The 14,186-nt window shown below is 36.5% G+C and overlaps 1 pseudogene; it reads left to right on the top strand.

Annotated features, from left to right (window-relative positions):
- The first annotated feature begins 5,024 nt into the window (after positions 1-5,024).
- LOC141520053 (intraflagellar transport protein 20 homolog) lies at positions 5,025-5,794 on the top strand (annotated as a pseudogene).
- Positions 5,795-14,186: the final 8,392 nt, after the last annotated feature.

Genomic DNA, 14,186 nt, shown 5'->3' with positions numbered 1-14,186 from the left:
TCATTCTATTCCCCCTCCCTTCATTTATTTTATTCTCTCTCCTTTCATCCTGTCCCTCCTCAAAAATGTTTTATTTCTGACTATTACCTCCCTCAATTTGCTTTCCCTTCTATCTCCAACATTCTTACCTAGCCTTTAATTACTGAATGGGCACTGTCTCAGCTAGGAAAAGACCTTAGCTTAAAAAGGCCAATTGTCTTGCCTGAACTCTGATAACTCTGGAGAAGAGTGAGATCAATTACTTTGAACAGTGCCTCATTCAAATCCAATTCATTTGTAAGTGAAGACATCATGCTCGAGATGTCATTGATCCTCTTCTAGAAGGAAGGATGAACAAGAGGTGAGTCTTCAATTATTAGTATCTGAAGTATCTAGGGGAAGGCAAGAGTGTCATATGCTCCCCTGCCCTTAAACCCATTGCTGTGCACCGGGAAGAATATTAGAGAATAAACTTTAGGAAAGGATTTTTGAGATGATAAGCACCTTGTTATAAGTAAGGAAACTAAAGTCACACAGGTAGCTAGAGAGGGAACTGAATTTGATTATTAATTTAGCACTTTTTGTCAAAAATTGGGCAGAGTTCTAGAGCATATGAAAAGATTTAGCTTATGTGTGGCTCCTGGTTTCATTGAATATAGACTTACATTATAAGGCATGTGTGTTTGAGCATATTTTCTTTTCATTACCCAATAAAACCTGTCTTATAAAACCACACAGCATTTGAATCAAGAGATCTATACTTTAGAGATTCATGACTTTTATTCCCTTTGGTTGAATGACATTCCCACCATTCTTCAAGTAGCCTTTGTATTCCTACTCCCTTTTCTGTGGTGTCTATCCTTATTAGAATGTAAGGTACTTGAGGGTCTTTCTCTTTCCTTATATTTTTTGGTAAGCCCTTAATCAATGTTTCCTTTTTTCTCCTCCTTCTTTTCTCCTCCCCTCACAGAATATACTGGGTTTTTTTTTTTCAAGCAAGAGAGCATCTATCCTTTGATCTCTCCTATATTCAAAATTCCTGTTGCTGTTACTTTTGAAGGTCAGACTCTGTGTTCCATCAAGAAGCAGAAATCCTAAAATGGAATTAATAACAAACAAGCTGTAATCAGTCAACAGATAAGAATTTAGTATGTAGTCACTATGCTAAATGCTAGTGGCTAACAAATTATCATTTTATAAAAATATGATGAAATGTGAAAGCATGGTGTTTATAAAGTGTATGAACAACAGTTCAATTTATCTACATGGAGAGAAGACAAAACAGCTTAGTAAGATCCTGATAGTCTATTTATAGGGTAGAGGATACCCTGACTAATGGTTATAAACATTCTAAGATGTAAAACTGCTTTCTCCCTATGATAAAGAGAATTAGCTATCAGGTATGTAGATATCCTTTATAGATGTTCATCTCCTTTTATTCTAGAATTCTTTGGTTATAAAACATTCATTATAAAAATGAATTTTGTCCTTTTAATACACAGACACACACATGCACACACACACATATACACATATATAAAATGAACTTATTTCTATGCCTCTAAGACAAGGTGATTGGGAAGTCATCTTTCATATTAAGGAGATCTCCTGTTAATGAGATCAATTTAGCAATTGAAAACTAACTAGCTTCCCTGTCTCCCTAAACCTCATCAAGACCAACCCCCCACATACTCTGATAAGATCTACACCCAAGTTTTGTAAGATATTTTAGCATAACTGATAAACCCCAAGTTCAGGAGGAAGGAGGGGTCTTTTTCTGAAGTTAATGAAATGGCTGATTACAATATTTCCTTCTGATCATTCCACCCTTGATGGATGAACTCCTTTGATAGACAAGTTCTGAAAATCACACTGCTGAAGACCCAGCCTTCTGATTATACCAGTGTGGAAATTTTCTTTCTCCAAGAGTCTTCTATGAGTTCAGTTTTTTGAGCTGCCTTTCATGCATGTTTGATCACAGGTCTAGCAAACTATGAACATGTGAATGATGCTCTGTTTGTCTTTGTTAAAGCCAAACTCTGGGTAAATTTATTTCAGGTCATTGACTAGGGTTTCCAGATTCCAGGAGAGGCAGAAGGGCATAATTGGTAGAGCACTGGAGTTCTAAATATATGATCCTATAGTTAACTTCAATGGGTCTATGATTTAATTGTGGATCCTTCTTCCAGTGCTATACATTGAAACCCATCCATGTCTTTAGAAAATGTCCTTGTAGTTAAGAATACCTAGGTTTAAAACCAATGTAACTAAGATGAAAAGGAAAACAGGAAATTTAATTAGTATTTTAATAGTTTCTCAGATAGTCTCATATCTCAAATAAAAAGAACTTTGTCAGATTTATAAGAATATGAGTCATTCTTCAATTGGTAAATGGTCAAAGGTTTTCCTATGAAGAAATGAGAACTATATATAGTCATATGAATTCATCACTAATGTGGTCTAAAATATTTATAGTTTCTCTCTCTTTGTGGTAGCAAAGAACTGGAAATTGAGGGGATGCCTATCAATTAGGGAATGGCTAAACAAGTTATGATATATGGTTGTGATGCAATTGTGATATAAGAAATGGTAAGCTGATTGGTTTTAGAAATAGATGGAAAGACTTGTATGAAATAATAAAGAATGAAATGAACTGAACTAAAAGATCATTGTACATAGTTACAGCAATATTGTTTTAAGAACAACTTTGAACAATTAAGTCACATTGAGTATTAAAACTACTCAAATCAACTAAAAAGACCTATGAATGAAGGAAGATCCTATCCACTTTCAGAGAAAGAACTGATAAATGGAAGTTATATGTATAGTATGGTTTTACATATGTATATATATACATATGTAAATGTGTATGTATGTATGCAATAAATCTGGAAAAACTGACTAGATACAGATGATTCAGAACTTTAACGCCTAATAAAAAGAATTGTGTTTTTTCCCAGAGGTAATATGGAACCATAGGAGTTTCTTAAGGGAGTGACATCAAAAATGTGTTTTAGGAACATCAGTTTAACATTTGTATGGAGAAGGAGGGATTGCCTAAAGAGGGAAGATGAGTCAAAAGAACCAATTTGGAGGCTGTGACAACAGTCAAGGGAGAGGTCATAAGATATAAATTTGGTTAGGAAAGAAGGAGAAAGGGGGAGGAATGCAAGAGATATTGATAGAAGTAGACACAACACACCATAGCAATGGAATGGCTAAAAGGAGTGAGGGAGAGAGAAAAATCTGGGATGATTCCAGGATCAAGAGGGGTGGGGTGGTTAGGTGACTCAGTGCATAGAGCACCCGCCCTGGAGTCAGGAGTACCTGAGTTCAAATCTGACCTCAGACACTTAATAATTACCTAGCTGTGTAGTCTTGGGCAAGCCACTTAACCCCATTTGCCTTGCGAAAAAAAAAACACCTTAAAAAAAAGCTTAGGGATACTCTCAACAGAATTAGGGAAGTTTAAAAGAGGGGAGGATTTGGTCAGAAAGATAATGAGTTCTATAGTTCTATTCTAGATCATCTTGTTAAAGATGTGGATATGACATCCATTGGTAAATATCCAATAAACAGTTGGTAAGGCAGAACTTTTTGGTCAACATGTGTTTCCCTATTTGATTGCTTGCTTGCTCGTTATTATCAGTTATCTCAACTTATCTTGTTAGAAGACAACCTGTAAGGTGGTATTTTTCTTTACCAATTCAAATGCTTTTATGTTATAATAAGAAACAAAAAATAAGCAGAATGGGTTCTCTTTACTTTTCAGTTACTTGAGAAGAGCTATAGAAATGTCATTTATTACCATTTACTCACTTTACAATGTTGTCAAGGGTAAGTAGGCTATCTTAGTTATCTACTTATTCTCCAAGTGAGAATAAGAGAAAAAAATGAAAATAAATCTGTCAATTCTGAAAATCCATAACCCCCCCAATGCAGCGATAGCAGCTAGTTTAGTCAGCCCTTTTGAGTTAATGAAGCTCCAAGGAACCCATCCCAGCTGCTACATGGATCACATGCCTCCTTCTTTCTGCTTCCATATGTAATGCAACAGGTAAGCAAAATTATATTAAAATAAGACACAATAAATGTATATAAAAAACAAAATGTTATGTGAGGTCCAAAAAAAGGAAAAGCCATTTCTAACGGGGTGGGGGGGGTGAGGCAGGAATCAGAGAAGGATTCATGGAGGAGATATAATTTGAACTGAGTAGAATTTTCTGATGTTTAAAACCCTTTGCCAACACAGAAGTTCCAGGCTCCTATTGAATTATACCATCTAGGATAATCTGCTCATGTTTTATAAAAGGCCAGCTTGAATTATACAAGAAGCTAAAAAAGTTAAAGTATCTCCCTTAATCCAAAACTTACTAGCAGGAAATAATCTAAAATTATAAATGAAATTATTTTACATTGGTGGCAAATTCCTCTTGTATGTCTCTATTTCTGATTATAGTTTCCTAAGCAATGATGTTGAAGTATGAGTAATTCCATGCAACAAATACCTGTCAGATGTCTGCTCTGCACCTGACTCTATATTAGGCATATTTGGAAGTTGTGAGATAAATATCAGAGCCTAAGGTCTCACCCTGCTCTAACTGGTTTTGTCATATGCATGAGCAGATTACTGATGTCCATGCCAATTAGGCACTTAGCTTTGTCTTCTAACTTTAATATGTACTTACCCCATGATTGTGAGTAGGGATTGTATTTTGCCTTTATGTTCCCAGAGTTTAGAACAGTGCTTGGTACATATTAGGTGCTTAATAAATATTAATTTGTTGAGCTTGTATGTGTATATGACTGAGTTATCTCAAATTCTCAGCTACTGTTGGTTAGGGACCAGATCAATGTCATTCTCATATAGTATTACATAGTTAGATGATTTATTAATGGTCTTTGATTTTTAACCAGGGATCTATGAAATTAAAAAATTGATAATGGAGGCCTGTAGCCGTGGCAGCCGAGGCAGCTAGCGACCACGGAGGGGAGCCGCCGTCTCCTGCGCCCGCCTTGCCTCGCGGCCGGCCCCGGCGGCAGCCATGGCTAAAGACATCCTGGGTGATGCAGGCCTGCACTTTGATGAGCTGAACAAGCTTCGCATGTTGGACCCTGAGGTGTCTCAGCAGACCACAGAACTCAAGGAGGAATGCAAGGACTTTGTGGAAAAATCGGCCAGTTTCAGAAAATAGTAGGTGGCTTAACTGAGCTTGTTGACCAACTCGCAAAAGAAGCTGAAAATGAGAAGATGAAGGCAATTGGAGCCCGCAATTTGCTTAAATCCATAGCAAAGCAAAGAGAGGCCCAGCAACAGCAGCTCCAGGCGCTAACAGCAGAGAAGAAAATGCAGCTAGAAAGGTATCGGGTTGAATATGAAGCTTTGTGTAAAGTAGAAGCAGAACAAAATGAATTTATTGACCAATTTATTTTTCAGAAATAAACTGATTTTTACAGTAAAAACCCTATTTAAAAAAAACACAAACTCACAAAAAAACCCCAACTCCCATCTCTCACACACAAACCCTTATCATTCCAATAAACTTGACCACATGTGCATATATGCAATTTGGGATTGTAATAAATACCATGTCTTCTTGAAAGGCAATAACAAAACTTTTTTTAGACTCCTGTCCAATTGTAGCCAGATGGCAGTAACCAGGACCTGCCTGTCCAGAAGCCAGGACAGCAGGGCTGACCGTCTTTCCGCTGTGGACTCTTCTGTGTTGTCAATCTCTGACCTCTAGTTACATCTGTAAACAAACACCAGTCCTTTTTTGAAGCACCTAACACTTTGAAAGGAATAAGGCAATAAATTATTATTTCTATAAAAAAATTGATAATGGTATTTCAATGATATTGAATTCCTTTATAATTCTATTTATCTTATGCCTTTAAAAGCATTATATTGAGAAAGGGCCCCTAGGTTTCACCAGACTGGCTAAGGGATCTATGACAAAAAAAAGGGTCAAGAATCTGTAATATAAATATATTAGGACTTAGATTAAAATTTGTATGGGAATATATCACAAACATGTCTTCTAAGTCAAAAAAATATACTAATTGGGGTGGAATTTGCTAGATTTCAAGATGTATAAGATTCATCACATTTGTCATAGCCTGTCTGAGGTAGGGAGAGGAGAGCAAACAAAAACAAAACCAAAAAAAGTCACGTTGTTACTAGGGTGTCTTTGGATTGACAATCAATAAATCAATCAACATTTTTAAGTTCCTACTTTGTTCTAAGTACTGTCCCAAGAGCTGGAAATACAAAAAGAGGCAAAAGACCTCCCTTCCCCCAAGGAACTTACAATCTCATGGGGAACACAGCAAACAAACAATTACATTCAGAGCAAGTTATAGATAGAATAAATAAGAAATAATTAACAGAGGGAAGACATTAGAATTAAGAGGATTTTAATTAGATATATAGGAAGACAGAGAAGTTAATGGCAGAGTTGAGGAGAAAGAATGTTCCAGCACTAAGGGGCAACCTCAAGCCCAGAGCTGAGAGATGGGAGTGTCTTGTTCATGGCATAACCAGGAAGTCAGTGCCACTAAATCAAAGAGTATGTGGTGGGGAGCAGGGTATAGGAAGACTGGAAAGGTAGGAGGGGGGTATAGTTATGAAGGACTTTGAATGCTAAACAGAGCACTGTGGAGATGAAAAGGAGCCACTGGAGTTTAATAAATGGAGAATGAGATCTGGGTTTTGAGAAATTACTTTGGTGAGTAAGTAGAGGATAGACCAGAAGTAGGCAGGAACTTGAGGCAGATAGACCTACCAGCAGGCTATTATAATAGTCCAGATGTGAGGAGATAAAGACCTGCCTTAGAGTGGCAGCAGTGTCAGAGAAGAAAAGGGAGGTGGATGTTTTTTGAGAGATTTTGATGTTGACAGTTGATGTTGAGAGATGTTGGTGTTGACAAGAGATTGAATATGATAGATGAGAGATAGTGAGGGATTGAGAATGAGTCTTGGGTTATGAGCCTGTGGGCCTGGGAGGATAGTGTTGCCCTCTACATTAATAGGGGAAATAGATGAGGAGAATTTAGAGAGGAAAGATAATAAATTCTGTTTTGGACATGTTGAGTTTAGTATGTCTGCTGGACATCAAGTTTGAGTTTTCTGTGTTCTCGCTTCCGTGTCTTTGCATTCATGCTCCTGCTATTGATTAGGTAGAAGACATAGCCAACCACCTCCCTGAGTTAAGCTTGTCTTAAGTAATCTATTCTTGTTCATTCAAATTTTTCAGTGCTAGACAAGGACTTTGGGTTCAGTTTTTTAGTCAGTTTTAAAAACACTTAATTATTCTCTAGCTCATATCTCTGTATTTTTCAAAAATAAGTCATGAGGGACTTTGTCCAATTCCTTGTTGAAATCCAGGTATATTGTATAAATGAAAATCTCCTCCCCTTCCAGCTTCCTCATAATCTAAAAAAAAAGAAATGAAGTTAGTCTGAGATGACCTGTTCTGACAGAATCTGAAGAATTTGCCCTTTCTCATTGGCTTCTGGTGGTCACCACATCACAAGATTTTAGAGTTGGAGGGACTTAAAGATAATCTAGTACATACTTTATTATCCCCTTCCACACCATCTCAACTATCTGTAAGAGGAAGAAACTTCAGATAAGTTAAGGAATTTCCAAGGTCATGCAGGTAGTGGCAGAACCCAGACCTCTTGATTCATTTTCCAGGATACAACAAGGAAAGCCATGTTACTTTTGAATGCCTGGGATTTGGATCAAATAATCCTTTAACACTTGAGTCCCTGGGGGAAATACTAGAAGAAGATAAATTTCCAAGATCCCAAAGCTGGTGCAGTAGATAGAGTTCTGGGCTGGACTCAGAAAGATCTGAGTTCAAATATGACCTCAGACTCTTATTAATTGTGTAATCTGGACAAATCACTTAACCTTTGTTTAACTTAATTTCATCATCTGTAAAATGGAGAAGATAACCCTACTTCCTAAGGTTGTATCACAAGAAATAATATTTATAATGCAATATAATAGTTACAAAAATAATACTTGTAAGGCACTTAATAGTGACTGGCACATAGGAGGCATTATATAAATGTTAGCTATTATTATTATTTTAAGTTTAGTGAAGCCACTGGTCACATATGTGTTTCACTTCACAGGTTTAGTCTACTACCTCTGACAGTTTTCTGAAATCATGTCTGGTTAAGACATTGATCCAGGACTCTTATCTCTTTTGGTCTTGTTTTTCTTATATTATTGTGGTCATCATGTAGCGTCTTCTCTGAACTTTACTTGTTCTGTGCTGCATCACTTCATACAAAGCTGCCCAAGTTTCTCTGAATTCTTTCCATCCATGTTCTGGATATATTCAGTCTTGCTTGAGAAACCATTCAGTGACTCTGAAAGCCATCAAGGAAACTGGGAAATCACAATTCAGTGAATAGAAATTTAATGGAGCAAACCCAATCTAAAGAACAAACTTGATTGTTCTATTTAAAAGTGACTAATCTTGGCATCATTCTGAGTGGTTGGTTACCTTAGACATTGTCTAAATAGGCAGGTTTTGTAGAATAATGATCAAATTCCGGATCTCAAATGAGAGGAAATGATGTTATCATTGTTTGTTCAGTGATATGTAAATAACTCCAAATACTATGTTGTCTGAATAATGATAAAGAATAAAGAACCAAAAGGTGAGTGACTACATTAACTGGTGATAGGGACAGAAAGTTGGATAGAAAATAATGTAGTGAACAAGGAAGAAAGAGAACTTAGAAGTTAGTATTATGGGGTCAGCTAGGGGACTCTTTTTTTTTTTTTTTAGGTTTTTGCAAGGCAATGGGGTTAAGTGATTTGCCCAAGGCCACACGGCTAGGTAATTATTAAGTGTCTGAGGCCGAATTTGAACTCAGGTACTCCTGACTCCAAGGCTGGTGCTCTATCCACTGTGCCACCTAGCTGCCCCCTAGGTGACTTATTGAATAGAGCACCATGTAAGGCGTCATTAGGACCTTAGTTCAAATCCACTTCAGACATTCACTAATGACCCTGAGCAAGTCACTTAACTCTGATTGCCTCCCTTTCCCCCACAAAATATATTGTTTTTAATTTTCAAAAATTATTTATTTATCTTTCCAATTACATTCAAAGAAATTTTCAACAACCATTTTTGTTAAGGTTTTAAATTCTACATTTTTCTCCCTCCATTCCTTCCCTCCCCCTTCCCCCTGACAGAGAACAGTCTAATATAGGTTTTACATACATAACTATGTTAAGCGTATTTCAATATCAATCATGTAACTAAAGAAGAATCTGAACAAAAAGGAAAAAACTATGAGAGGGAAAAAAGTAAACTGGCTAAAAAATTGAAAATAGTAATTAGACTGCATTCAGACTCCATGTTTCTTTCTGTAGCTGTGGATAGTATTTTCTGTCAAAAATCTTCTAGAATTGTCTTGGATTATTGTACTGCTGAGATGAGCAAGTCCGCCAAAGATATTCATCACACAATATTGCTGTTAATGTGTACAGTGTTCTGGTTCTGCTCCTTTCACTCAGCATCAGTTCTTGTAAGTCTTTCTAGGAAAAGATAATATTAATAAAGGTAGAAGGATGTGCAAGCAGAAATTAAAACAGTACAAGAAGAGAAATGAAATGTGAAATGAACTTCAAGCAAAAATAATGAGAGAATTGGAGAGGAAAAAAACAGACTAGCTCAGAACTTAAAATGAGGCAAAAGTAAGCATGGTATTAATTTATAGAATTTATAGTCTAAGAAGAGTCTGAACTAGTGTAACTTGAATTAACTAGAGTTTAAATGAGATCAACAATTAAATCCCCCTCCTCTGCTATTTTTTAGAGACATATGAAAAAATAATAAAGTTCTTCTGAATGGGGTCATGTTGTCTAGGGATGTTGGGATGTTGTCTAGACCTGTGCAATTTACTATATGGAAACTCCCTCCACTAACGTAGATTAGTTACTCATCTGTAATTTATAATCATAGAAAACTGCTTAGGGGTACTAAGTGTATTGCTCATGGTTGTGTAATTAGTGGCTGTCAGAGGTAGGATCTGAACCAAACTCATCCTAACAGCAAGGTTAGTTCTCTAGAAATCACACCCTGCTACCTCTCATTAAAAACTGAAAAGAGGAACTGAATAAGGTCATATTCTGGCTGTCAACAGATGTCCTACTTCTACTTCCATATATTCTTATTTTCCTTTGCAAAATGCATATATTAAGGACTACTCTGCCATTCTCATAGAGTTGTTATGAGAATCAAATCAAAGATATTGCTTATGAAAGTGCTATAAGCTCTAAAATGCTAAGGGGAATGTAGCTATCTTTGGGGGGAAGCACATATCCCTGAGAAGGATGCACATGCTCAATATGGCAGCATCCTTAACTAAACCCCATTTGCCCCAAACTAGTTATGACTTTATTCTTGGCCAGATCCTAATTTCTAGTCTTTTCCTATAAAGATAATCACTTTGCCTTACAATATAAAACCTGCATCATATAGATTACCAATTTAGGAAAGAGAGAGGGGAAGGAGGAAAGGAAAATATTTGGAATTTAAAATTTTATTTAAAAAAGAATGTTAACTATATTTACATGTAATTGGAAAAAATAAAATACTGCTTAAAATAAAAATATAGTCTACAAGCACAAAAAAGAAAGAATTTTATGGAAAGTTTTAAAATAATATTTAATAATGATATAAAAAATGATGTCAATCTTAGGATTTTTATACTTAATAGGTTCTATGTAATCTCATCTTAGTCATGTAAATCACAATTGACTGATATCATTTAAGCAGATTATTTAGCCCAAGCTTCAGTTTCCTTGTTCATAAAATTCATCAATCAAAGAGCATTGATTAAACTCTTAATATAGGAAAGGCAGTGCTCTAATCAGTAGGGGGTTCAAAGAAAAGTAAAAACTTCCTCCTGAATGGAGAAGACAACATGTAAATAGCTTGGTACACATGTGACATATACAGAGTTGTTAAATTGTCTTATCCAACTCTTCAAAACCCCATTTACAGGTTTCCTGGAAGATATACTGGGGTGATTTGCCATTTTCTTTTCCAGTTTCTTTTTATAGATGAGGAAACAGAGGCAAACAGGGATAAATGACTTGCCCAGGGTCACAAGTGTCTGAGAACATATTTGAGCTCTTATCCTCCTGATTCTAAGGATGGTGCTGTACCCACAGTACTACTTCTCTTCCCTTATATACACAGTAGGTGGGAAGTAATTTTAGGGGGACTCTTATAGTGGAAGGGATCAAGAAGGATCTCTTGTGGAAGGAAAGATTTGAAGGGTCAGAAAAACTAAGAGTTGGAGGGAAAGGGGCAGAACAGTAGATTTATAGCCAGTACACAATCAAGGTACAGTGAATAGAACACCAACCCTGGAGTCAGGAGGATCTGAGTTCAAATCTAGCTTCAACCTCTTGATACTTACTAGCTGTGTGACCTTGGGCAAGTCATTTAGCCCACATTGCCTTACAAAATCTACCCTCACACACATACACACATATAGACACACAAAAGTCATAGAGGCAGGGAATGGAGTGTCCCATTTAAGAAATAGTATTATTAGAGTTTGTAGAAGAGAATAAAATGGAGAATAATAGAAAGATAGGAAGATACTAGATTATAAAGAATTTTGAATGTGAAACAGAGGACTTTATAACTGATCCTGGAGATAGTATGGACAACTTTATACTTTGGAAAAATCACTTTGGATGATGGGCACAATATACAAAAGGAGACAAATGTGGAGTTTTGTTTTCCTTATTTTTATTCTTATTACAAAGTTTTGCTTTTCATTTTTTTCTTTCTCAATAGAGGTAAGAAGAGAGAGAAAAATAAAGTTAAGTGATCAAAAATAATAGACAAGAAAAATCACCTTGGATGCCGAATGGAAGATAGATTGCATAGGGGAAAGATTTGAAGGAGGGTCCAGAATAGAAGGTTAATTGCAATAATGCATACAAGAGCTGGTGAGGACCACCAGCTAGAGTAGTAGCCACCTGAGTGGATAGGATTTTAAATGTTTGCTAAATTTTAAAAGTTTACTGAACAAAAATGATAAAGAAATAAGATTAATTTTTCATTATGATTCCATCATTATGAGCCACCATTATGATAACATCAGTTGTATTATAAAGGCAATTTAAGGAGACAGCTTGCATGAAAGAGGAGGTATCATAAAATGAAATCTTGAACAAAAATAAAAAGAGACATAGAAACCACAGAGGATGCATCAAATGGACTTGGGAAAGTGAGATCAAAATTCAAATCTGAAGGCAGAAATGCTGAGATTTGGAAATGGATTAGGATGGGGAGGGTATGAGTGAAAAGGAGAGAATGACCCCAAGCTTGTGAGCCTTCAAGACTGGGTGAATGGGAGATACTTCAAGAGTAGGTGGGAAATTTGGAGCAGAGAATGAATAGTCACAGGTAGCTTACAGCTAACAACATTGTGTTGTTAGTGGAAATGATGTTAGCCCAGTTTTCCAAAAGAGGAAAACTGAGACTCAGAGAGGTTAAGAGATTTGTCTATGATTACACGACCAGTAAAGAGTCAAGCTGTTTGACCTCCAAGTTTAGTGCTTGTTCCTATCACTTGGCTCTTTTTCATAAATAAATGAAACTACAGAGTAGGTGTTGAAAAACAGGAATTCAGTATTGGACAAATAGGAAGTTAGAGAATGGAGAGATAAGAAGGATGGTAGTAATTAAGATAAAGAAGATGTTAAATACAGATTATTGGAATGGAAAGACCTTTAAGATTCTTTCTGACTCTAACATGCTACCCCTAAGTGTAGTCAAAAATTATGGTAATGGATTCTAATGAAGCATTAGAATACTCTGCATTATCAAGGGGAAAATACAGTTACAATAACAATGTTCAGGTTTGTTTGAGACTGGAACTTGTTAGCCAGATACTCAAAAAGGTTTGAAATAAAAACCATGAGGCAACCTCATTCCATGGGCACTCTGGCAAATTAAAGTTTTACTGTAGCTCAAAGAAATTTTTCCCCTGGGGAGTTTGGAAAACAGTCTACATAGTTTCTTAAAAACCAAGTAAGGACCAAATGAAAATAATGAGAAGTTTCTGATTTGACTGAAAAGATTGAAGAGTTTTCTGTGAAGTGAAGCAATCATCAGGAAGGGTAGAGGGAAATGATCTTAGAGGAGGCAATTGATGCAATGAAATTGGGAGAAGACAGATTTCCTGTGAAGATCTGGATGAATTCTGAAAACAAAGAAGCTTTTCTTACTGTGCAGTGACCATTTTGCCTGAAATCCTAGTAATCATTGCTGGGACAAAAACAGCTGGATTGGTTGGAGTTGTGGAGTAAAATAAAAGCAGAGATAATGATGATGATGATGATGATGATGATGATGATGATGATGTGAACTTGAGTGTAGTTGTGCCTAGAGAAGGGAATTATCTGACTTGAGAAGAAGGGGGTCATCCCAGTAGAGAGACCCCTCTAATGAGGATGGCTGCATGGACCAGGACAGAGTAGTAAGGAGAGTGAGTGTAGCTACCTCTGGGAGGAAGCACATAACCCTGGGAAGGACACACATGCTTCAGATTCAGCATCCTTAACTAAGCCTCATTTGTGCCAAACTAGTTATGACTTTATTCTTTGGCCAGATCCCAATTTCTAGTCTTTTCCTATCAAGATAAAAATCAAAAGAATCAGCCTAGAGATGGATCCCATGATTAATAAAATAAAATTTTGTTCTATTTCATTGTTGTCCTTGGGATTCTTTTTTGTAATAAGACTTGTGCTTGTCCCATTGAGATGATAATCTTATAGATTTTTTAAAACCATGCTATTTGATGTTCATTTGTTTCAGTCATGTCCAACTCTTTGTGACTCCCTTTAAGGTTTGTGACTCTCTTTGTGGCAAAGATGCTAGAGTAGTTTGCCATTTCCTTCCTTCCTTTCCTCCTTCCTTCCTCCCCCCTTCTCTCTCTCTCTCTCTCTCTCTCTCTCTCTCTCTCTCTCTCTCTCTCTCTCTCTTTCTCAGTTTTTGCAAGGCAATGGGATTAAGTAATTTGCCCAAGGTTACACAACTAAGTGTTAAGCGTCTGAGGCAGGATTTGAACTCAGGTCCTCCTGACTCCAGGTCCCCTGCATTACCTGGCTATTATCCCACTCCTTCCTCTTTCTCAATCTACTGTTCTGCCCA

This window comes from Macrotis lagotis, chromosome 4 (assembly GCF_037893015.1).
Source record: "Macrotis lagotis isolate mMagLag1 chromosome 4, bilby.v1.9.chrom.fasta, whole genome shotgun sequence".
Classification (NCBI taxonomy): Eukaryota; Metazoa; Chordata; class Mammalia; order Peramelemorphia; family Peramelidae; genus Macrotis; species Macrotis lagotis.
This window is presented reverse-complemented; position numbering and strand designations above follow the sequence as displayed.